Source organism: Saccopteryx leptura, chromosome 6 (genome assembly GCF_036850995.1).
Source record: "Saccopteryx leptura isolate mSacLep1 chromosome 6, mSacLep1_pri_phased_curated, whole genome shotgun sequence".
Taxonomy (NCBI): Eukaryota; Metazoa; Chordata; class Mammalia; order Chiroptera; family Emballonuridae; genus Saccopteryx; species Saccopteryx leptura.
Window position 1 is genome coordinate 113239549 of NC_089508.1, and position 23546 is coordinate 113263094.

The following is a 23546-nucleotide window of genomic DNA, read 5'->3' on the forward strand; positions in this document are numbered from 1 at the left end:
ACAACAGATCATCTGTACATTGCACTGTGTGTTCACCACCCCAGGTCAGGTCTCCCTCCATCACCCATCACCGTCCATCCCCCTCTACCCTCCTCCACCTCTTCCACCTCCTTTCCCTCCTTCAATCCCCACACTGTGTCTAAATTTTTTTTTGCTTGATTTCTTCACCTTTTTCACTCATCCCCCAACCCCTATCCCCTCTAACAGCTCACAAGTATTTTTTTAAAAGCCTACTCTGTGCCAAGAGTTCTGCTAGATGCCTAAGAAACTAATTAAGGAGAGAGGTAAGTTTCTGCCTACTGAGGCAGAATCTGAGGTGAGAAGCAGATAAATAAGGAAGTGTATATTAGAGCGTGGTAAATGCTATCAAGGTAAAGTCATCAGGACAGAAATTGATTCTTTATAGACCTTAAATTTTAGAATTCTACAACTATAAAGGTAGAAAGAACTGCTGTAGTCATCTAATTTCCTACAGACCAGTAAATTGAAATCCAGAGAGAATAAGAACCTAGGTACAAATAGAGGCAAAAAAAAAAAAAAAAAAAAAAAAAAAAAAAAAAAAATCACATGCATGTTTTGGTACGCCTGCCATGTGGTGTCCAATTACCACTTGATACGGTTAGGGTGGTTGGCTCTATAAGAGTTTAATATCTCCTATGCCAGGCAGTATTTAATCAAGCCAGTCAATAAGTTTGTAATTATTGAAACAGAACTGCAAGGTCTGTGGCACAGGTTATACTTTAAATGAACAACTAATCTTTAGAAAATATTAGCAATAGTAATAGGTTATTGGAAGAAAACATTTAGTGAGTTTTACTAAGTTCCAAGGAAGCAGTAAAGATACCAAAATGAATAAGAACATTCTCTTTCATTTTCTATACCCTATCTCATATATATATATATATATATATAAAATAACCCTATGAGTGGAGTATAATTTTTTCCCACATTTTATTTTACTGGTATGAAATTGTAGGGCTTTCCCAGAATCATGAAGCAGTTTCATGGTAGAAATGGGATTTCTATCTAACATGTTATATTAGCAGTGTTTAATTTACTTTGTTAATTTTGTTCCCTGCCTTAAAAAAAAAAAAGTTGGACCCTGGCTAGACAGCTCAGTTGGTTACAGCATCGTCTGGAACAGAGGTTGCTGGTTCGATTCCATGTCAGGGCACATACAGGAACATCTTGATGTTCTTCTCTCTCTCTCTTCCCCCCCTTCCTTTCTTTCTCTCTAAAATCAATACAATAAAACATTTAAAAAATTGTTAGGTAACCATCACTATGTTAATTTGGATATTAAACATCATTGTTACCCCAATGAAAAATTTTAGGATTTTATGACTCAATGAAATTTTCTAGAAAGCAAAACTATTAGAGAAAAAGAGATTGGAGAATGTCAGTAGTTTGGGAAACCCACATACTCACTCCCCATAGGAATTTATACAAATACTTTGGGTTACAGGTAATTCTCAGGAGATCTAATCCTTTGGTTCAAAGACTGATCTTGAATTAAAGGAAGAATCTTTACTAACACTAGTATGCCTGTCTCCATTTTTAACAAATATCAATAATTTTAAAAATATTTTTTCTTTCTTTTGGCCCAAGAAGGAATTGCTATTTTAACTGAGAAGGTAAGGTTTTGTGGAGCTATTTGGGAGTGCCTCTGAGAAGAGAGCCTGAAGCAGTATGAGGATGTTTGTGTGACTATGGGAGAGATAATAACCTTAATAAGCAAGGCTGTCATGGTTTTGCCTGTCTTAAGTCCCACTTTAAAGCACACACTTAGGCCCTGACCAGTTGGCTCAGTGGTAGAGCGTCGGCCTGGCGTGTGGGAGTCCTGGGTTCAATTCCCAGCCAGGGCACACAGGAGAAGCACCCATCTGCTTCTCCACTCCTCCCCCTCTCTTTCCTCTCTGTCCCTTTCTTCCCCTCCCACAGCCAAGGCTCCACTGGAGCAAAGTTGGCCTGGGCGCTGGGGATGGCTCAGACCATTAGGTGCTAGAATGGCTCTGGTTGCAGCAGTGACCCCCCCAGATGGGCAGAGCATCGCCCCCTGGTGGGCATGCCAGGTGGATCTCGGTTGGGCACATGCGGGAGTCTGTCTGACTACCTCCCCGTTTCCAACTTCAGAAAAATACAAAAAAATAAAATAAAAATAATAAAGTACACACTTAGGTTTCCTTATAATTAGTTATGTACTACCCTCCCCCAAGCCAGAGAAAGATTCCTAATAGTTTAGTCATACCTGTTTTAAGGAAATATTGAATTAGCATTTTAAATGCTCAACCATGAAATGTCAAGAGACTGTGAAAGCCCATTTCCTGGATTGGGCATCCCAGTCATAAGGGTTAGTAAGCAGAATTTGAAATTAATGATTTCACCAACTTTTTCTAGCTTCGAGCTTTCTTCAAAATCCCAATATCCCACATTCAAACATACACATACCTCTCTTCATACATCCTATGTTTATGAAATTTAGCTAATTCTGTTGAATGTCATGAAGAAAGCATCTGATTTAAGCAAGTGATAATAAAATATGAATAATTAAGTGACACCATCCTCCTTAGAGGCATTTGCTTTCAAGAAAATTGATAAGCACTCACTGCCTGGTGGACCCAGAGAGCAGCAGCAATTTGGCTCAATGTTTCTACTCTACATTTTGCTTTCTGGATGATATATTCATATTTTTAATCTAAAATTTCTCACTTGTATATAATCTAAAACATGTACTATCTACCATAGCAATACTATTAGTTATATACTTTTGTCCATCATTTCTTTACAAATATTTCTTTTTCTTTCCACAACCAGTTAGTCAAATAAGTTTGTAAATATGATATCTATGTTTGCTCGCTTATAGTTTGCATTGGGTGTGGGTGACAGGCTGTAAGCTGGCAAAGCCCTCATAGCCTAAGGCTTAGTTTTAAGACGAAGCCTTTCCTGTCCTTTAAATACTAAGATCTTTTCAATATACTTCCAATACTAAGATCTTCTCAAAACTAAGCTTTTTCCCACACCCTTGACGTGGCATGATAGAGAGTGGTGCACTCTTATGAGGAATCCCATGTATGCCTCTTATAAGTGGCCTTGTATCAGAGACTTCCTTATTTGTAAATTGGCTTAAAGGCTTTAATTTCTACATTATAAAATGAGGCAGACCAGGGGCACACTCTCTCAGATCCTGCCATCAGCATTGCAGAGGAGAAGCAGCCAAGATAGTGGAGTGCTGAAGGAGAAGCCAGTTTGTGCAGAGTTTGTGTAAAGAGAAGGAGATGGGGAACAAAGGTGAATAGGCTGGTGAGGTAGAAACTTTTGATTCTAGGAATACTCAGATGAGTCAGCGGCTTTGGGAGCCCTGAATGGAAAGGAAAGTGTTTTTCCGCTGTGTGTATTTACTTGCTTGCTGGGTGCGAGCTAGGATTAAAGATAATGACCCACCTGTTCTTGCCTCCATTGTTTCATTACCATCTGTCCAAATCAAACATGAATCTGCATGAGCCAGGCAGTTGTGTTGGTGGCCATGGCTACTGGCCTTACAACCACATTATGCTCCTTTTCATTTTTGATTTGTACCTTGGGATATTGACAGCTACATTTGATGGTCCCTTCCTTCACTTCAGCAATGCACTATGTTTCTTAAATCCTTTTAATTACCTACTCACCCTTTATTTTAATGATGGTTATTTTATTGAATGTTTACTAACTTAAATCTCTTACAACCTTTTTCAATAAACAGAATTTTGCCAACCCAATGTTATTTCTCATGCAAAATGTTTCTTACCAAGAAAAGTGTCTATTTTCCCATTATTTCTGGTGAAATCCTTATGTTTTGTCAGATATCTGAGTGGCAAGGTTACAATGACTGAATGTACCCAAGGTGTTTCAAGGACTGAAATGTGTAGAGAAAAAAATTGCTGCTATACTTCAGAACAAAATGAAAAGTGATATAAAATTTTTATATAAAGTGCATTGTTCCAAAAACAGTAGATGTACATGCAATACAAATTGTGTTTTTGAATACATGATACAATATACAGATGATGTATTATAGAGTTGTACACTTGAAACATATATAATATTAACCAATGTCACCATAATAAATTCAATTAAAATTTTTAAAAAAAAATTTTGCTTATAAAGAAAAAACTCTGTAAGGCCAGGGGCCCCCACCACCATCATAGCCATTCATATGCAGGTTCTTATTGAATTCAGGCAGATGGTAATGAAACAACAGAGCCAAGAAATGGTGGGCCATTTTCTTTATTTCTAGCCTCGCATTCGGCAAGTGAGTAAAAACAAACACACAGGCACCAAAACCCATTTGCACATTCTCTGGTACCACAACCAGGAGACTCTTACTAGTTTTCCTAGAACCAAAGGCCCCCACCAGTTCTCAGCAGAGCTCACAAAGCCCCTCACCTCTGTTCCCCTTCAGCACCCCTCCATCTTGGCTGCCTGCTTCCTCTGCAACTATGTGGCCTCTCTCCCTGCAACAACCTGGTCTCCTCTTAAAATGGCCTCCTAGCTCCTCCTTTGAAAACTTTTAAGCGGGACAACCCCTCCTCTAGCACACATTAGCATAACCAAGCCCCTTCTCAAGCATGAAGGTAATTAGCCATATCACCTGGGTGAGGGCCATTCACATGGGCAGCACTATTTTTAACAATAAAAGTGAGCAAAACCGGAAAATACAGATTTTACAAACTTATTTTCCCAACAAACTTCATTAATAAAAATGTTTATTAAAATAGTGACTTTTTAGGCAGATAATTTAAAGTACAGTAATCTGATTTGTTAAGTTTGAATACATTTTTTCCTCCTCAGGAAATTAATTTTATTACAGAAATAACAAAATAGTCATTTGATTTACAGATCCTTTTGGTGCATGTTTCCTTGAAATATTAAAAATGAACAAACATCCTCCTTAATTAAAATTGTATGGCCTGTATCTGTTTTATATGATAGAAGCTTTTTTATGTTTCACATTGAATTGATCAAAGCATATTGCTTGCCTTTTTCTATGCAAAGACTTCTTGTTGAAAAGGCTGATTTTTCTCATCAAAGAAAGATTATAAATCATTTTATACAATGTGCAGTGATTTATGTTATTTATGGTAAGATAGAAGCCTATCCTGAAACATTTATGATTAAAATAATGATGCTTTTCTTCATCTCAGTGATACTAGTCCATGAAACTAATGCTGTGTATAGAGCTTGTCCATAGCTTAATTGAACATTTATTGGGCCCATTTCTATACATTTGGTTTCATATAGATTCTTTTCTCCAGAATCACAGGGAAGGTTTTGTTTCACCAACCATGTGCAGCTCCCATTAGGTGTTTGAGAAAATGTTGGGTGATCGCAATAGTTAATAGCACTCAAATTTGTGGCAGATAATGTTTTGATAGTATGGTTGTCAGGGGACATGGGGTTCTTCCATCGAATTGCAAGAAAAGGATCTTGGGGACCCACTCATGGGAGGACAAGGTGTGGTGGTGAGATTTATCGGAGCTAGAACAAACACAAAGGACTGTACCTGGGTGCCCAGTGTCTCACCCAGGACCAGGTGGCTTAGCTCCGCCCTGCTGTGGAAGAAGTCCACCCTTGTCTTCACCAAGCCTGGAAGAAGGGCCAGAGATGTGCCATTACACAGCATCATCAGGCCTAGGAAGCTTGTAGTTCAGCTTCATGACAAAGCTGAGTTCAGCTCAGTCCCTGTCCACATCTAGCTAGCTTATTCTCGATTTCGGGCTGCATCAGCTGGTGCTACGCTTCTGCACACAGGCCAGTGTGTGAGGCCTGCCCTGCTGCTATGCCTGCACGGCTGCAATGGACCCACGCTTGGAGCCCCGTAGCTGCTATGAGAGAGAACATGGGATTTGAATGGGCAAGCACAAGAACTAACCTTTGATTATATTACCTCCGGCTTTCTTTCTCACTAACCAATCTCTTAACTGGCTCTTCATGGGCTTGTGCTGGGTCCTCCCCATCAAGTGTCTTTCCTACATCTGGGTTTTCATGCCCTCTTCAGATCTGATCTTTTCCCCAGGCTATTTACCTCCCCTTTCCAGTTGTCATTTGGGCTTCTACTGTTCGTATCCAGCAAAGGAATTTTCCCTTTGTTATTTATCCCTTCTCCTAATTATTCCACCTACTGAACAGGTTGCACCTGGAAAGATTGGAAAGCTGATCTTCTGGGAATTAAGTTCTTTTTGGCAGAGGATGTGGCAGTCCCTGGGGTCTGAAGCTGTAACTTACTCAGGCCCAGGGAGTCCAGCTCCCTTCTCTTTGTTAACTCCTAGCTGCCTACGCTAGCATTATTCCTAGAAAACCTGCTATGGTACTGAAACCTTTGGTGAAGAATAGATTATCGCAGAGCTGATAATTTTATTCACATCAAAAATATAAATGCCGTTTTTTAGTTTGGACTTTCTATCTCTTAGCTCATCTTTACTTTCCATTTATTTGAAAATATTCTTCTAAATTTTTCTGTATTATGTACAGTTCTCTGAATTAGTCACATTTTGCTAAAAAAAGAGGTTTTTGTTTATGTTGTTTTATTTTGTTTTTACCTCCATAGATGTGGAGAAATTAACAGAATACTTTTTTAAAATTTTTCATTCTTTTTAAAAATTTACTAATTTTAGAGAGGGTGGGGGAGAGAGAGGAACAGAGAGAGAAAGGGAGACAGAGACAGAGACAGATAACGAGACTGGGGAGGAGCAGGAAGTATCAACTCCCATAGGTGCCTTGACCAGGCAAGCCAGTTGTATCTAACTGGTGACCTCAGCATTCCAGGTGGTCAACACTTTATCCACTGTGCCACCACAGGTCAGGCATATTTTCTTTTTGTTACCAACCTTTCACTTTATTTTCTTCCTAAAACTGCTGAGCTTTAGAGTCTTTTTACAAAACTTCTGTGAACCAAATGCCCTTCTGGGAACACAGTGTTTTCACATTTATTAGGAGAGGTCTATAGGGTAACTTAAACCACAAACTTTTTAATTAATAATGTTGATGTTTTTATTATTGCTGAATGGGTAACCTGGTTTATTGTGTTTTTTTTGTTTGGTTGGTTTTTTTGTGTGTGAGCATATAAGAAGTTGAGTTTCTTAAGTAGACAACAGCTTTCCTTCAGAATTACATGGGTGTTAATGAGGTTGTTTATACTTTGTAATGATTACCCAGGGAGCTGTAAAGAAAAGCAGCTGGATGTCATAGGAACAGAGGTGAGCATTTAGCACCTATCAAGTGTGAGCCACTAATTTGGTTCTGAGATAGGCAATGAAGACAACCTACCAGGTCCCAGGCTTCATGGAGTGTATATTTTGGGTGAGTGAGTGGGTGGGGGAGAGGGGATTCATTTATATAAATTTATTTACTTATCTAAATTATTTATTTATATATAAATTATAATATATAGTATTTCTATGTAATTATATAAATATATCTATAAGAATTATTTATTTATATAAATAAATTCTTATATATTCAGATCTCTGGTATTGACTAAGTACCCTGAAGAAGGCTATACTAGATAAAGTGATTGAGAATAACAAAAAATACTATGTTATATCAGAGACAGGGAATGCTATAAAGAGGAAATGGCCTTTAAGCAGAGCCATGAGTGAAGTTAGGAGGAAAGAGAACAAACAGCAAATGCAAAAGGCCCTGAAGCAAGAGGAGGAGGGGTGTTTGAAGAAGAAGATCAGTGTGGCTAGAGGGCAGGGACCACTGGGGGATTTGACTTGAGAGGATAGAAATGGGGCCTGATGGGTGGAGTTGAGTTCTGTCTTACTGGCAATGGGAAGCCAAAGAAGGGTTGATGCAGAGGTGATATGAATTTGCTTTGTGTTTTAAGAGGATCACTTTGCCTGCAACTTGGGAAGTAAATTAGAAGGATTGAAAATGGAAGTCAGGTGCTCAGTTCAGGGAGAGGACAGTGACATTGGCTAGGGTGTTGATGCGTGGAGGTGAGAAGGGAGTAGATCAAATATATTTTATTTTTCATATTTTTTTTAGTGAGAGAGACAGACAGACAGGAACAGACAGGAAAGGAGAGAGAAGAGACACATCAGCTCATAGTTGTGGCACCTTAGTTATTCATTGATTGCTTTCTTATATGTTCCTTGACCAGAGGGCACCAGCCAAGCCAGTGACTTCTTGCTCAATCCAGTGACACCTTGCTCAAGTCAGTGACCTTGGGTTCAAGGCAACAACCTTGGGCTCAAGCCGGTGACCTAGGGGTCATGGTTATGATCCCATGCTCAAGCCATTGCTCAATCTAGCAACCTTGGGGTTTTGAAGCCGGATCCTCAGCATCCCAGGACAGTGCTCTATCCACTGTGCCACCGCCTGATCAGGTTTAAATATGTTTTGAGTGAAAGTTTTGTTGGTAGATTGTATAGAAGGGTGAGAAAACGAGCAAGCATAGGTAAAGATGATCCAAGAATTTGTTCAGAGGAACTAGGTGAACAGACAGTTTTACATACATAGATAAGGAGTTTTGATTGACTAATTTTTGGACAAACTTCAAGGACATCTAAATCCAATTATCAACAGAGATATTTGCGTACCAAATCTTTGGCTTCTCATATTTTTGTGGTACAGAGTGATAATCTGACTCATTCCATAAAGAATGTCTTGATTCTTGTTTCCATTTCACCCCAAGTTGTAATGAATGGAGAGAAATATCATTTTTATGTATAAAATCGTGTTTACAAGCCCTTCTCTTCCTCACTACATTGTCTCAGGTGAGTTTGGGGCTGTAAGGGAAAGCTTGAGATAAGTAAGGCCTGGGAGGCCTGGGTGAAATGTGGGGAGTAAGTGTTGCAAAAACAGTTGATTATATATTAGAAATTAGTCCTCAATTTGCTAATTTGGCTTGTTTTCTATTATCAGAGAACTAAGGTGTTTGAGATATCAGAACTTAACTTTCTTGGATCAAGCCAATAAATGTGACCTTTTCTTTGCAAAACTACCCTTTTCATGCACCAGATTTTTTGGCATTCTGAGTTAATAAGTCTGTCTACATGTGATTTAGGTTGTGGGAAAGAGAAAGCTAGCCTTACTCTAGGGGAGGCAATAGCTATTTTTATAGGAACTGAATATTGTAAGTGCTGCATATTCAAGATATTTGCACTAGTAAGTTATGTTAAGAGGTAACTCAATAACAAATTTCTAAGAACTGGGTCAGAGGGAAAGATTAAATCCATCCTTTGCAAGTTTTGCACACAAAGTCAAAGAGTTCATTTTCTTGAAGAATCTCCTTTGTACTTTATGGCCTGGCCCAAGAAAAATTTTTCTTGGCATATTAGCCTCCCCCCCCCCCCAAAAAAAAGCTGATACTACATATTAACTTGTTTTTAATATTTTCAAAAAGTTGACTATTGGATATTGTTGGGAAAACAAGTATGTAACAAATGTTAGGTTTGCTCAATTAGGGCAGGGCCATGTGTGTATAGTCTGTGGCAGTGGTCCCCAACCTTTTTTGGGCCACGGACCAGTTTAATGTCAGAAAATATTTTCATGGACCGGCTTTTAGGGTGGGATGGATAAATGTATCACGTGACCGAGACAAGTATCAAGAGTGAGTCTTAGACCAGGGGTCCCCAAACTTTTTACACAGGGGGCCAGTTCACTGTCCCTCAGACCCTTGGAGGGCCAGACTATAAAAAAAACTATGAACAAATCCCTATGCACACTGCACATATCTTATTTTAAAGTAAAAAAACAAAATGGGAACAAATACAATATTGAAAATAAAGAATAAATATAATCGTTCAGACTTAAATATAAATAAAACGGAAATAATGTATGTTATTTATTCTTTCTCTGCAGACCAGTACCAAATGGCCCACGGACTGGTACCTGTCCGCGGCCCAGGGGTTGGGGACCACTGGTCTATGAAAGGCTGTAGGTGTTTGCCCTCAGGGTGGCAGATTGCAAATTGTAGACTGCTTAGAGGGGCTATTGTTTGCTGGAGAAAGCATTTTTCCCCCCAACCTGTTTTGCTGGGAGAGTTTAGAGAGAGAGAGAGAGAGAGAAAGAGAGAGAACTGAGGGTCTTGGGAGCCCTGCCTATTTGCACATTGTTGGGCAAATGAGTTTGTAAAATTTGTATTTTTTGAGTTTGCTCACTTTTATTGTTATAAAATGGTGCTGGGCAGCACCAGATATATGTGGACTGTGAAATTGTAAATTACCTTCCTGCTTGGGAAGGGCCATAGTTTTGCGAATGTTTGATGGAGGAGGGGTATTTGTGGACTCAGGTAGTTGGCAAAGAAGGAAGCCGCATCTGCAGAGTGAGAGAGGAGAGAATGCAAATGCTGAAGAAGAAGCCATGTTGCAGCGAAAGAGAAGGTGTGCAGATGGGGAACCAGAGGTGAGGGGCTTTGCGAGCTCCACTGAGACAGGTGAGGCCTTTGACTCTAGGAGGAGCCGGAGAAGATGCTCCTGGTTGTGGAACCAGAAGGAAGTGTTTTCTCTGTGTGTTTCCTGGTCGGCCAGTGTGAGACCTTAATAAAGGAATGGCCCACCATTTTTTGGCTCCACTGTTTCCTTGCCCTCTGTAGGAATCCAGTGGGAACCTGAACCTGCATGACCACAACAGCAATGGCCCCTGTGGGCCACCCTTATGGGACTTTAATAAACGGAATGGTCCACCATCCTTCGTCTCCATAGTTCCTTTACTGTCTTGTCTGAATCTAATATGAACCTGCATGGCCATGATGGGGGTGGCCACTGGCCTTACAGGTATTTTAACACTTTGCTAATGTGGATAAAGTCACTATATCCTTTTATTATCCTCTGCAAAGGCATTGAAGAGGCTATTCATTTCATCTAACCATTATCAATGGGATGCATCATTAATCCTTACCTAGCAGCTAGGGAGGCATTTGAGAAGACATCATTACCTATTGGTCAAATAAATTTGTAAATATGATGTATATGTTTGCTTGCTTATAGTTTGCATTGGGTGTTGAAGAAAGGCTGTAAGCTGGCAAAGTTCTTATAGCCTAAGGCTTAGTTTTAAGACTAAGCCTTTCCCACTATTTTAATTCTAAGATCTTTTCAAAACTAAGCTTTTCCCCACACCCTTGACTGTTGCATGATGGGGGGGGGGGGGTGATGCACTCTTATAAGGAACCCATTTATGCCTCAGATAAGTGGCTTTGTATCAGAAGTGTCCTTATTTGTATATTAGCTTAAAGGCTTTAATTTTCTACACTATAAAATAAAGCATACTGGGGCTCTCTCCCTCTCGGTTCCTGCCATCAGTATTGCAGAGGGGAGGCAGCCAAGATGGCGGAGTGCTGAAGGAGAAGCCAGTTTGTACAGAGTTTCCACATAGAGAAGGAGATGGGGAACAAAGGTGAATAAGGCTGGTGACACCTTTGATTCTAGGAAAACTCAGATGAGTCAATGGCTTTGGGAGCCCTGAATGGAAAGGGGGGTTTTCCCACTGTGTGTATTTTTTGCCCGCTGGGTACAAGCTAGGATTAAAGGTAATGGCCCACCAGTTCTTGGCTCCATTGTTTCATTACCATCTGTCTGAATTAAATACAAACCTGCATGGGCCAGGTGGCTCTGATAATGGCCACGACTACTGGCATTACGTTACCCAACTCATTATTTATTGTTTTTACAAAATGTAAGGGGAAAAGCATCCTTTCTATTCAACCATCCCAGAAAAAGCATATGACTCTCAAATCTCCATCAGTATTATCCATTTATGACTTTCCTCAAACACTAACTGCTTCTAAACATTTCCTGCTACAGTTAATAGTGTCCTTCAGCTTTGTTCTTTGGAACACCTTTGTAATAACTACAGGGAGACCATGGTCTCCCCATAGTTGAGTTTTCTCTTGTAACACCATTTTCTCTGACTATACCATTGATTCTTCACTCTTTCCTTTTTTTTTTTTTTCACACTTGGACCCAGGTATTGACTTGGTAAAGTCCTTGATACCCAAAGCCACTTCTAGGCCTTCATATCTGGCTTGAGACCAGGTGATGAAGCTTAGAAACATTAGTTCTTGTTGTGAATCAAAACAATTAGGAAGCAGAAGACAGGAGGGGATAGGACTGATAAATTGCTCTCTGTATCTCCTCTCAGAGAACCACAGTGAAAATATGTTTCCTCTTTGCAAAGCTTCCAGGTAATCCTGCATACAGCAAAAAGACACATTACAAAAGCCATGTCCTTGCATTGCCACACATCTTTTCTTGTCTCAGTTGCCCCTTCTCACCTTATTTCCTCAACTTCATTTCCCTTGGTTTGCACCTCCCAAAGAAGCTGTCAATGCTCTAATCCTTGCCTCTGGCTCTGCTGTTTTCAAAAGGTCCAGTCTAAGGAAGATAGATGGTATTAATAATCTAGTCACTTAGCGAAGATTGTGGGGAATAGAAAGGTTTATAAGATCTCTTTCTGTCTACATTCTTTGAGTTGCTATCAGTTGTTCACATTATTCTTTCTATGATTAGTTCTGAAGAGCAAACAAAAGAAAAGTCATTTTTTCAGAAGACCTAGAAATATCATATTTCCTTATAAATGAATACATTAAGTAAGTGTCAAATAATGGTGAGATTTCACTAATAGGCACTTTGGCATGTCATAGTGTGTAACAAAGCAAAAGTTACTCTGTGGCCTGATATGGACATGTAAGTTTTATGTCATTATCTTTTCTTTATTTCCTGCCCAGATTTTAAGTTATTTTTGGAAAGTAAGCAGTATTAAAATGGAATTATAAGTGATGCTGGAGCCTTTATCTTTCAGATACTTAATATCATGAATTCTTTTAAAATCAATGAAATAATGAAGATTTTGATCATTTTAATATAGTCTATATTTATATAATTAGATATCATAGTTATATGTTTAGATGATTACACATAGGAACACTAATTTCCTACTTATAGACAATTAAGATAACCAAGTAAATATACAGTAATTGCCTGAAGTGAAAAAAAATCAAATAAATATTTTCATCAAATGAATGTTAGAGAAAAATAAAAATACATATCTGTTTAAAATACCATTTGATAAAATCTAGCATTATCTATTTATTAGATTTTTTTATGTGAGTTATATTTATTTTTTAGTGAGACCTGTAACAAGATCACATGTGTCAACGTAAGAAATTTTCAAACGTGTAAAAATTTTTTAAGAGTTTATTTGAGCTGAACTCTACAATTGCTGGGAAGCAAAATCGGAACGGATTGATAAAGTGCTCCAGAAAATGGCAGTTTCACCATTTATTTTATACAGAGAGATTATGGGGTTATATGAAATTGATTGATCTGGTGATAGATTAGGGAGGAGACAGAAAGCAAAACTGGGAAATCTCTGGGACTGGATAAAAATTACTGTACTGAAATTTTTATTACTTACACAGGAATAAGATAGTTCACAGTTAATTAACTTGATGACAGTAACAATGAGAGGATTTGCGGTGCCTGCTCTGGTGGGGTGGCTGCACCCTGAGGTGGGCAGGAAAAGAAGGCATGACCCTTACCTTTCAAAGGCATGTTATCAGGTACATTATTGTAGGTGCAAAAGGCAACAGACAGGCTTCAAAGCAACCATTGAGCTTCATTCTGATAAAGAATAACTCCCTAGGACATGACTACCCACAACAAACCGCTTTCAGTAAAAATGTTTTAATTTCAGACCATCCTGTGTGGTTACTTTAGGCTCCCGAGTCTGTAAGGACACCATGCAGGCTTTCCCAGAGCTTGTCAGGTTCAGCACGTGACCCCATTTTTGTCCACACATGAAATAATGATTGAATAAGTTTATGAGAAAATTCTTTTCTTGAGGTGTCATGTTAGCATCACGAATAGTATATCACTTCCTATTGCCTCATACATTTAGCATACATTGATCTCTTTTTGGGTTTTATGTCCTCAGCATTTGCCATTGCCAGGAAGTATTGCCTGAGTATATTTGATATCTTGGGACTTCTTGGCATTAGGCTTAGTTTATTATGTCGGTGGGCCCAGAATAGTTAACACTCTGAAAGTCTGAGCACTGACGGGTAGTTTCTTGGGGCGTTTTATAGTCACACCGTTACTGTGCAAGAAGCAAGTGGGTGGGTTTACAGAGGCAAGAAGAAACAAAAAAACCAAAAGTGGTATTGCCAGAAATGGAGTAGTCATGTCAGCAACACTAACAGCCATTCCATTGTAACAGGTCAGTAACAGCCCTATCAGGAACAGTCATGTCCGCAGTATATCACTATCAGCCACACCAGTTTCACCAGACACCTCTGGAAAAGAAAGAATGTCGATTTCAGGATTGCAATGGAACAGCCATATCAATAGAAGTAATACGGATTGATATACATCTGGAGTAATAAGATCATAGATCTTTATAGTTTTTTTTTGCTTAAAGAATGCAATATACGGAAAGCACTGATGAAATTGAAGTTTCGGGTGTGTCCAAACCTTAATTGGTGGTATTTATAATCTACCTCAAGCTACTTAACGCTTTTACTATTATATTACAGGACTTATGAATATAGTTTCATAGATATGCATATATATAATAAAATATAAATTATATATTGAATATATATTTATATCATATATTTTTATACATATATTTGTACACATTATTGGGGCAATATTCAGTAATTATGGGAGACTGGCTATTGTATCTTAGTCACTTATGTGATTTTGGTTTTGTTATTTAAATATATAAAATGAAGTTAGTAAAAAGAAAAAGAGATATTTAAATAAAATACTTTCAATGCTGTGTGTACTGGTTTATATTTGAACTGATCAGATAGACCAAAACATTTTTGGGGTTACCTTTCATTCTCAGGGGTGATAGGCTGATCTAATTTCATCTGTGTCACCTATTTTCCAAAAGGACATGAATACCAAGTATGGGGTCCTGGTGAGTCCATTGGAAAAGGCGCTACTTAATGATTTTTATAAAGGTTTGAATTTCCCCAACCCTAGGGGTAGGAGTGAAATGTCCTCAGAAATTTCTTAGTGTGAGTCTCAGTTAAAAGGCATATATGATGTTAGGTCAGTTTTCTGCCTTTTAGAAAAGGAACATTAAATGGCTCCTTTGATAAACTTTAAAGAAATGTAGTTTTTCTGTGCTTCATATTACAATTTCCAGAGCAGCCTCTTGTTTGTATTTCATGATTGGCAATCTCTCATTTGTACTCATTTGTGTCTTGTGGAGGATTTTCAAACAGTGAGACAGATTTAACAAAGTGACAGTTGAGGCCAAAAACTGTAAAGTATGACTTTCTTCCTCTTAAAATTAAGGCAAATACACTGATGCAAATGAAATATATTTCTTCACATTTGCTGGCTTGAAACTAAGTTGGTGGAGGGGGGATAAAAAAATCTTTATGGTAAGCATTGTATTTATGACATACATTGTGATATATCACTTAGATAATAAATATTTCATTTATATTTTACCTGAAATATAGTTTAGTCTTTCATATGCAGTTGGTTCTACATCTTGTGAAATAGACATTCATTTGTATCTTGATGAATTTCTGTCTGAATGAAACTAAGTACGTATTCATGAGTTCCTGTGTAGCTATTGTTTACAGGGATAGATGAACTTGCAACATAATTTACTGTGAAACAGGAAATGTTTAGTTTTAAAGTTTATAAAATAATTCATTGAATTAAGTACACTGATATCCTAAATACTGAGTAGGAAGCTCTTTTATAATAGTGCTTACTAAACTCAGTTGAAGACACACTCAAGTTTTTATGCGTCATGCAAATTAGTGTCTGCATATTCATATACAGCTCCTCATAATGTTTCTACTTAGCAGGATATGGCTTCTGATCATTTACATCCTATTAATGGGGCCACTTCTCTCTTCAGTTACCAGTGGTGACTTATTCTCCCTCATCGCTCTTCTGCTCATTAAAATTATACTATTGGAAAACATCATTTAAACTTAAAAATTGATAATACTTAGGTAACCAAGAGTTTGTGTCAATATATTAGTTGCAGTGGACAGTTGGATGTGATGATGCTCGTTTATACTGATGGAATCGATGTTGTAGTTGCTGGCAAATACTAGCACAGGTTCCAAGGAAACGGGATGCATTTGGAAAATGAGGCCCTGGAGTTAAGCTTATACTTTTACTCGGTGGGGCTTGGCATTGAAGGAGAGGCTCATGAAGGGTTTATCAGGAAGAAAAGGGGTTTATCAGTCACAGTTCAAGTACAGATAACAGATTCTAGTCTAGCTAAGTTAAGTATAAATGGATTAATCTAGATAATTAATTCCTTATAAAATTCATACTAAAAGCTGCAGGAGAAGGTCCCAGCTTTGGGACTATGGGAATGAGGCACAAAATAACACCATGACCTTTGCCCTCAGAAGGAATTGCTTTCTCTGTTAGAATCACAAAGTGACTTCACCAACCAGCAGCTTCTAGAACAAAGTGCCTTATTTGTGAGCTAGGCCATGAGTCCATTCCCAAAGCCTTGCTTCTGCTTCGTAACCATGCGAACTGTAATTCTCACCTAGAAAAATGGATTCCTTACAAAATACCTCTCTCCCTACTTAACTTGTTTCTGAATTGTTACTGATAAAACCCAAGTTCTGCCTGTAACTTTAGTACTACATGGGAGCCTGGTAAATGTAGTTTTTATCTTTCTGGTCATCCTGTCAATTTCCTGTTGTTTGTGGAAACCATTGTTTTAGCTTCTTTATAGACCTTCTTTTAATTTTAAGAATTCTTTCTTTGCTCAGAAGACAAATTCATATTCCCTTTTCTCTTTTTTTCTTTCTTTTCAGGAACATTCAATCCCAAGAATCCCAAGGTGATATTATACAGGATAATTTTGTGCTTTATCCTTCATCTCCACATTTCAATTAGGGAAAAAATTCTAGTAGAAATATACATATAAACAGAAAATGTTACAATGGGTCAGTAAGGTTGTATAATGTGTGCTCTGGGTGGCCATCCATTTTCTCTTGCTCTTGGAGAAAGTTTCTCTGAACGAACCTGAATGAAATCCACCAGAGTTTGTTTTTGTTAATGACACCAGAGTGAGACTAAAAACAGACTGTGACTTTGGATAAAGTGAGACTTCAGTTCTAGCTCCTCCATTTTCAAGTTGGGGGAAATCATTCTGCTGTCTTTAGTGTCAGTTTCTCATTGTAAATTGGACATACAGCATCTAATTGATATGATTTTTATGGTGATTAAATGAGATACCATATTAAAGTATTTACCAGGGTCAGCCATTAATAAATATTGGTTATGTTTAGTAGAAATAGAGATGCTTTGTTAAAATCCCAAAGCCAATTGTATGGTCTTGGGAAAATTAATTAACACTTTTGAATCTCAGTTTAATCATCTATAAATTGAGAATAATAACATTTACTTGTAGGACTGTTATAAAGACAATTGTGCAAAGTGCCTAGTACAGAATCCAACACAATATTAGTTCCTATGTCTTTACTTTCTAAGCTTTATTCGAAACTGCATTCTTTTTTTATTTGAAACATACGTCCTTCTTTTTTCAGAGACAGGAAGAAAGAAAGAGAGAAAGAGAGAGAGAGGGAGAGAGAGAGGAGCGTCAACTCGTTGCTCCACGTTAGTAGTGCAGCCATTGATTGCTGCTCATATGTGCCTCTACTGGAGTGGGATCAGTGACATCAGAATCAAACTAATGACCTTGGGTTTTGAACCAGAAATTTCAGGGTTCCAGGTTGACCCTCTATCCACTGTGCTACCACCAATCAAGTTAAATATAAATTCTTGCAATGTTTGACTCTGGCATTGATCTAGTGAGCTGAAAATTTTCAACTGTGTGCAATATTCGCACACTGTTAATACTTTCTGATAGATGGGTCCTGAAATTGGGCCATGTGCTTGAACATGTAAAATGGACCTCTTTCATGTATGTTATTTCTGATGCCTTTGTTTAGTTCTTTTATGTCTTCTTGTTGATAGCTTTCAATCAACTGGATGTTGAATTGAGTGTTTGTTCAATTTGATGGCCTCTGAGCACAGGTCATTTGCACCTCTGAATGTCGCAAGATGCTCATTAAATGTGTTATTGTTCTTGTTTTTTAAAAAGTTGCTCAAATATTTTAGGGGCGAAGTGTGAGATACAGATTGTTCTGAAGACTGATAATCACCCATAGGAATTGGAGATATCATTTCCCTTTACAGTTCTAGGTGCCCATAAAAATAATTTACTCTAAAATACTGTTATAGGCTAAATTAATGTAACTTTATTTATATTTTATTTTAATTTATTTTTTTAAGTTAGGTACAAAGCCTTCATTGTTGCTGTTACATGCAAGCCTAGAAATGGTCTCTTCCCAACGACAAGTACAAGCTTTCTATACTTAGGGAAAGACATAAAACCTCATAATTTTTTGAGAGTAGAATTGCTCCAATAAATCATTTCCAGTGAACTCTGGTCATGATAAACAGTCTAGTCTCTGAGTTTTATTAGTTGGCTGTCATTGTAGCACATAGACAATCTCTAGTTCCAACAGAATAAACCTATAATGACTGTTGGTCATTTTCTCGTTCAGTCTCTCTGCCCAGCATTTTGGGACTGCCTTGGGGCAGCAGAATGTCTGACACAAGAGCTTTGAGAAGACATGACAGTGATCTCTTCATCTTGAATGAACTGTCATGGAGTGTGACGGTTGTTTCTCCAGGACTTTCGATTGAGGTGATTAGGATATTTTCTCTTCAGTGTCAGTAGCTGTCTTTTGAGCAAAAATGGTGGTTGTGGTTTGAGTTCCCCATCGTCACATGCACCATATTTGAGGCAGCATGACTGGTATCTGGGGTGCGCTGCCAGAATCTCCTCATTTGGCCTGTTTTGGTCTGGATCCCACCTTTTTTCTGTACATTTCCAAATGCTTTTCGGGAATCCAGCTCAGCTCCACGACTTTCTTTGGGCAGAATCGTACATTTGTTTAGGGTCTCCAGCTGATCAATCCTGGCAATAATGAACTGGCTGTCATCTCTGCTTGCCTCCTTCAGTCAGGGGGTTTCTTAGGCAGGACAAAGTGTGAAAACTCTGTAACTTATCTAGCTCATTGATAAATGATCACTGTCATATCCAGCTGTCACTGACTACAAAGGATTGCGAAGAAGGGAACATTGATTTTTTTACACCTAATTCCAGCATCTGGGAAATATAGAGAAGAAGTTACAATGTCAGAAAAGATTAGTTATTTTAATCTGGGCAGATATGCTATTAGAAATAGCTGATATTTATCAATTAATTGATTAGAGGAAAGGTCTAATAAATTGACAACCTAAAGAACTTCAATCAGCCTTTCTTTCTTTCTTTCTTTCTTTCTTTCTTTCTTTCTTTCTTTCTTTCTTTCTTTCTTTCTTTCTTTCTTTCTTTCTTTCTTTCTTTCTTCTTTTTTCTTTTTACAAGTCAGAAGAGGAGAGATAGACTCCTGCATGTGTCCTGACCAGGATCCACATGGCAACCCCTGTCTGGGGCTGATGCTCTGCCCATCTGGGGCCATACTTGCAATGGAGCTGAGGTAGAGGCTGACATCTGAGGTAGAGGCTCGGTGAAACCATCCTTAGCACCTGGGGCTGAGATGCTTGAACCAATCGAGCCATCACTGTGGCAGGGGGAGAGAGAGAAATAGAAGGGGGAGGGTGAGAGGTGGAGAAGCAGATGGTTCCTTCTCTTGTATGCCCTGACCAGGATTTGAACCTGGGACATCCACATACAGGCCAACACTCTACTACTGAGCCAACCGGCCAGGGCCAACCTGGCCTTTCTGAAATGGAAATATTACTAGATTCATGTTACAGCTCCTCAAAGACCAGCCACCCAGTGGCACACCAGAGCACTTAGATCCATGTTATTCCTGTTTGGCTAAGAACTAATGCCTACACTGTAGAAATGTTTTGGTTGGATATGGTCAGCTACGGGGAAATCTCAGTTTATTTACACTTAGTTGTTTCATAACAGAATCAACTTCAATAGTTCCCCCAGGATAACTCCCAATCATAACAATTTGCTCTTTTCCATTTTCCTCTGATCCATCTTTGAACACAGTGATTCTTAATTACAGTAAGAAGGTCTACTCCAAAGTTTACTTTGTTTGGACTAAGATCCTCCTGTTTGGCACCTGCATTTAAAATACAGTCCTCCCTTCATGACTCGCATCCAGTTTGCCTAACTTGGGATTTCCCATTCTGCTCCTAACCAGAGCCCTACGTTTTCTGGTTTATTATAAAGGATATACATGAACAAGGAGGTGAAGAGGTACGGAACGTGAGGTCTACAAGGGTCCTGAGCACAAGAGCCTGTCTGTACAGAGTTTGGGATGCCCTCTATCAGCATTGAAGGTGTGGGGGGAAGGGGAGATATGTTCACTGATGTGGACACCGTCCAAATCCCACAGTTTAAGGATTTTTGTGAGATGCCATCATGTGGATGTGATTGATTATTAACTCAATCTCCAGTCCCACTTTCTCCCCCAAGGAAGGTGATTCTCTCTTTGGCCCTCTTGTTATTAGAGCACACAAAATAGAATTTCACTGAATTATATATTTGGCATGAACTGGCTAAATTTATCTATTAAGAGAACACTAGCAAACCGTAATGACAAATATCTTTGTCAAGCCTAATGTCAAAAGACATTCTTATTTTTCTATAAGTGTGCTGGCATTTTTTGTTTTTTAATACCTTACCAAAAGTTCATTTGGTTATCTTATGAATAAATTTAAATATGACTGTGGTAGAGTGCTATCTTGCAGTGAGTAAACTAGAACAATTTATTTTTTATTACCTTTCTAATACTCTGCAGTGTCTGCAATAACTGCCCATTTATGTTATATTTATTATAAAAACCATTAGAGATTATTGCTTTACTTTTAATGAGACTGAGGATGATGGTGAAAAATTCCCATAAGAAACACATAAGAAAGAAGATGGAAAGTTGTTCAGGAGGAACACTAAAAAAATATCCTTAACTTGTAAAATTTGTGGTAAAATAAATATTGATTTTTAAATATAAAAGTGCTAGATTTAAGTCAGAGAAGCTTTTTAGAGTTCTGGAAGAAACATTATAGTGAAACTTGACTACTCTAATGTATTTATTCACTCAAGTAACAAAAAATAAATGTGTTTAGAATATACTGGATGCCATTACAGCGCCTTCTCTTTCATAAAAAAATGACATATTGATGATTTAGATGTGAAGACTTAGTTTAGGGTAGTGTTTTATTTCTCTTTTAACTAATAGTTATTCTTTCTCTCACAAGCTGGCACTCAAATCTTTTAGATGCCTTAAACATACCGCTTCCAGGACATGCAGTTCTTTATTGAGACACTTTTACTTGTTTCTTCAAGAGTATTACTTTTATTATTTTGCACTTGGAAAAACAGTAGATCTTTTATTTATAGAGTCTTCAAATGTTAAAAGTGGTTGTCTTATATTTTGCTTAATGTAATTTTTTCATGACAAATTGTGTTTACCTGCAAAGAACTGAATTCAGAAATGATAGTAGGTTGAGCAAGATAAGCATCAATTCTGTCTAGGAAACAAATTTAGATAGCAAGAATTTTGAGTTGGTATGATGGCTTCATGTCTGGAAAGACCCATCATAAGCACATGACTTTTACCTTGTAGTTGGCCCTCGGTCTAAGATGGCTCCTGGAGTTAGCATTTCAGGCAGTGAGGAAGAGAAGGGGAATAGATAAATGCACCTATGCCCTTCTTCTCTTTTAAGGCACTTCTTCAAAATGCCCACAGAACACGTTGGATCCAAGTATACATGTGTGCAGAAACAGCTGACTCTGCAGGCCTGAGCGTACTCTGATTAGGAAGGCCTGCTTGCAGGTTGGCTCTTCCTTGATTGGCATCTGAGAATTTGGATTTCAAGAAGGGTCTCGCCATTCTCTAACAGACAGCAGGTGCCTATGTGACCAGCTTCCAGTAAAGTGGAGTCTCTAACGAGCTTCTCTGGTAGACAGCGTTTTGCACCTTTTATTAACAACGCAGAGAGAATTAAGAACCGCTTGTGTGACTCCATGGAGAGAGGACTCTTGGAAGCTTGTACCTGTTTTCCTCTAAACTTTGTCCCATACACCTTTCCCTTTGTTGGTTTTATTGTGTATCCTTTCACCGCAGTATGTCATAGTCATGAATATGACTGTACAGTCCTATAAGTCCTTCCTCCATGAGTCATCAGACTCATCGCTGAATTCTGTGCCTGCCTTGTGGAATGGATTTTATCTAATTTATGTGAAGGGTCTGTGGACCTCTGACAAAGCATGAAAATTCTGTCAATGGCTATGCTACTGCTCAAATTATAATACAAATTTTAAAGTACATTAGAGATCTGGTAGTTTTTTTGGTGTTAAGGTTAATACAATTTTGCATTTTTTTCGACATTCTCTTTGGAGGGTGACTGCATAATTATGGAAGGCTAGTGTTGTCATTCACTGAAATTAGAAAAACTGGAAGAGCTGGTTTAGAGGAGACATCAGGAAGTTATCTGGGATGTTACATTGAAAATGGAGAGTAGACAGAAGTGGATTAAGGTTGGTTGAGGCCCTGGGCGCAGAAGAAAATATTAGACCCCTTAACAAAAAAGAGAGAGACAAGGAAAATAAAAATACATGTTAACTATATTTTTAAATAAAAAAAAATATTATGTACTATTAATGTTACAATTGCACATATGAAACCAAACTTGGTGTCATTAGAAAAAAATGTAAAGTTGGGGTTTTGCGGGGCCCTTCAGAAGTTGGGGCCCAGGGTGCGACCCGGTGCACCAGCCGTTAAGTCCGCCTCTGAGGGTAGATACTGTTGCATGCAGACTGGAATTCAGGGAAAAGGTGTGAGCTATAAATTCCATCTTAAGAGTTATAATCACATAAATTATGTTTAGACTACTGGAGGGGTGACTGAGGATGTGGGTGTAGATAGAAAAGAACCGAGCTTTAAGACACTCAACCATTCTGTGGTCAGGAAGGTGAGTAGGAACTGCTGAAGGAGGCTAAGCAGGAGAGGCCAGAGAGGAAGTCTCTAAACAAATCTCTTTCTATTTGCCTTGGAGAAAAATTAGAGAATATCTTTCTTTTCCCCCTACTTTCCTTTCTTTTTTTTTCTTTTTATTTTCCCTTTATTTTTTTCTCTTTCTCCCTTCCTTCCTTCCTTCCTTCCTTCCTTCCTTCCTTCCTTCCTTCCTTCCTTCCTTCCTTTCTCTCTCTCCTTCCTTCTTTCCTCCCCACTCTCCTTCCCTCCCTCCCTCCCTCCCTTCCTCCCTCCCTCCCTCCCTCCTCCCTCAATCCCTTTCTTTCTTTCTTTCTTTCTTTCTTTCTTTCTTTCTTTCTTTCTTTCTTTCTTTCTTTCTCTCTCTCTCTTTCTTTCTTTCTCTCTCTCTCTTTCCTTCCTTCCTTCCTTCCTTCCTTCCTTCCTTCCTTCCTTCCTTCCTTCCTTCCTTCCTTCCTTCCTTCCTTCCTTCCTTCCTTCTTCCTTTCTTCCTTCCTTCCTTTTTTCTTTCCCTCCCTCCTTCCTTCCTTCCTTCCTTTCTTCC

At 38.4% G+C, this 23546-nt stretch overlaps 1 protein-coding gene and 1 pseudogene across 1 annotated transcript in view; one reads left to right on the top strand and one right to left on the bottom strand.

Annotated features, from left to right (window-relative positions):
* MDGA2 (MAM domain containing glycosylphosphatidylinositol anchor 2) overlaps nt 1-23546 on the top strand; it is a 1032651-nt gene that overhangs the window by 519323 nt on the left and 489782 nt on the right. The window lies entirely within an intron of this gene.
* Nucleotides 18519-21901, bottom strand: LOC136375954 (tubulin-specific chaperone E-like; annotated as a pseudogene).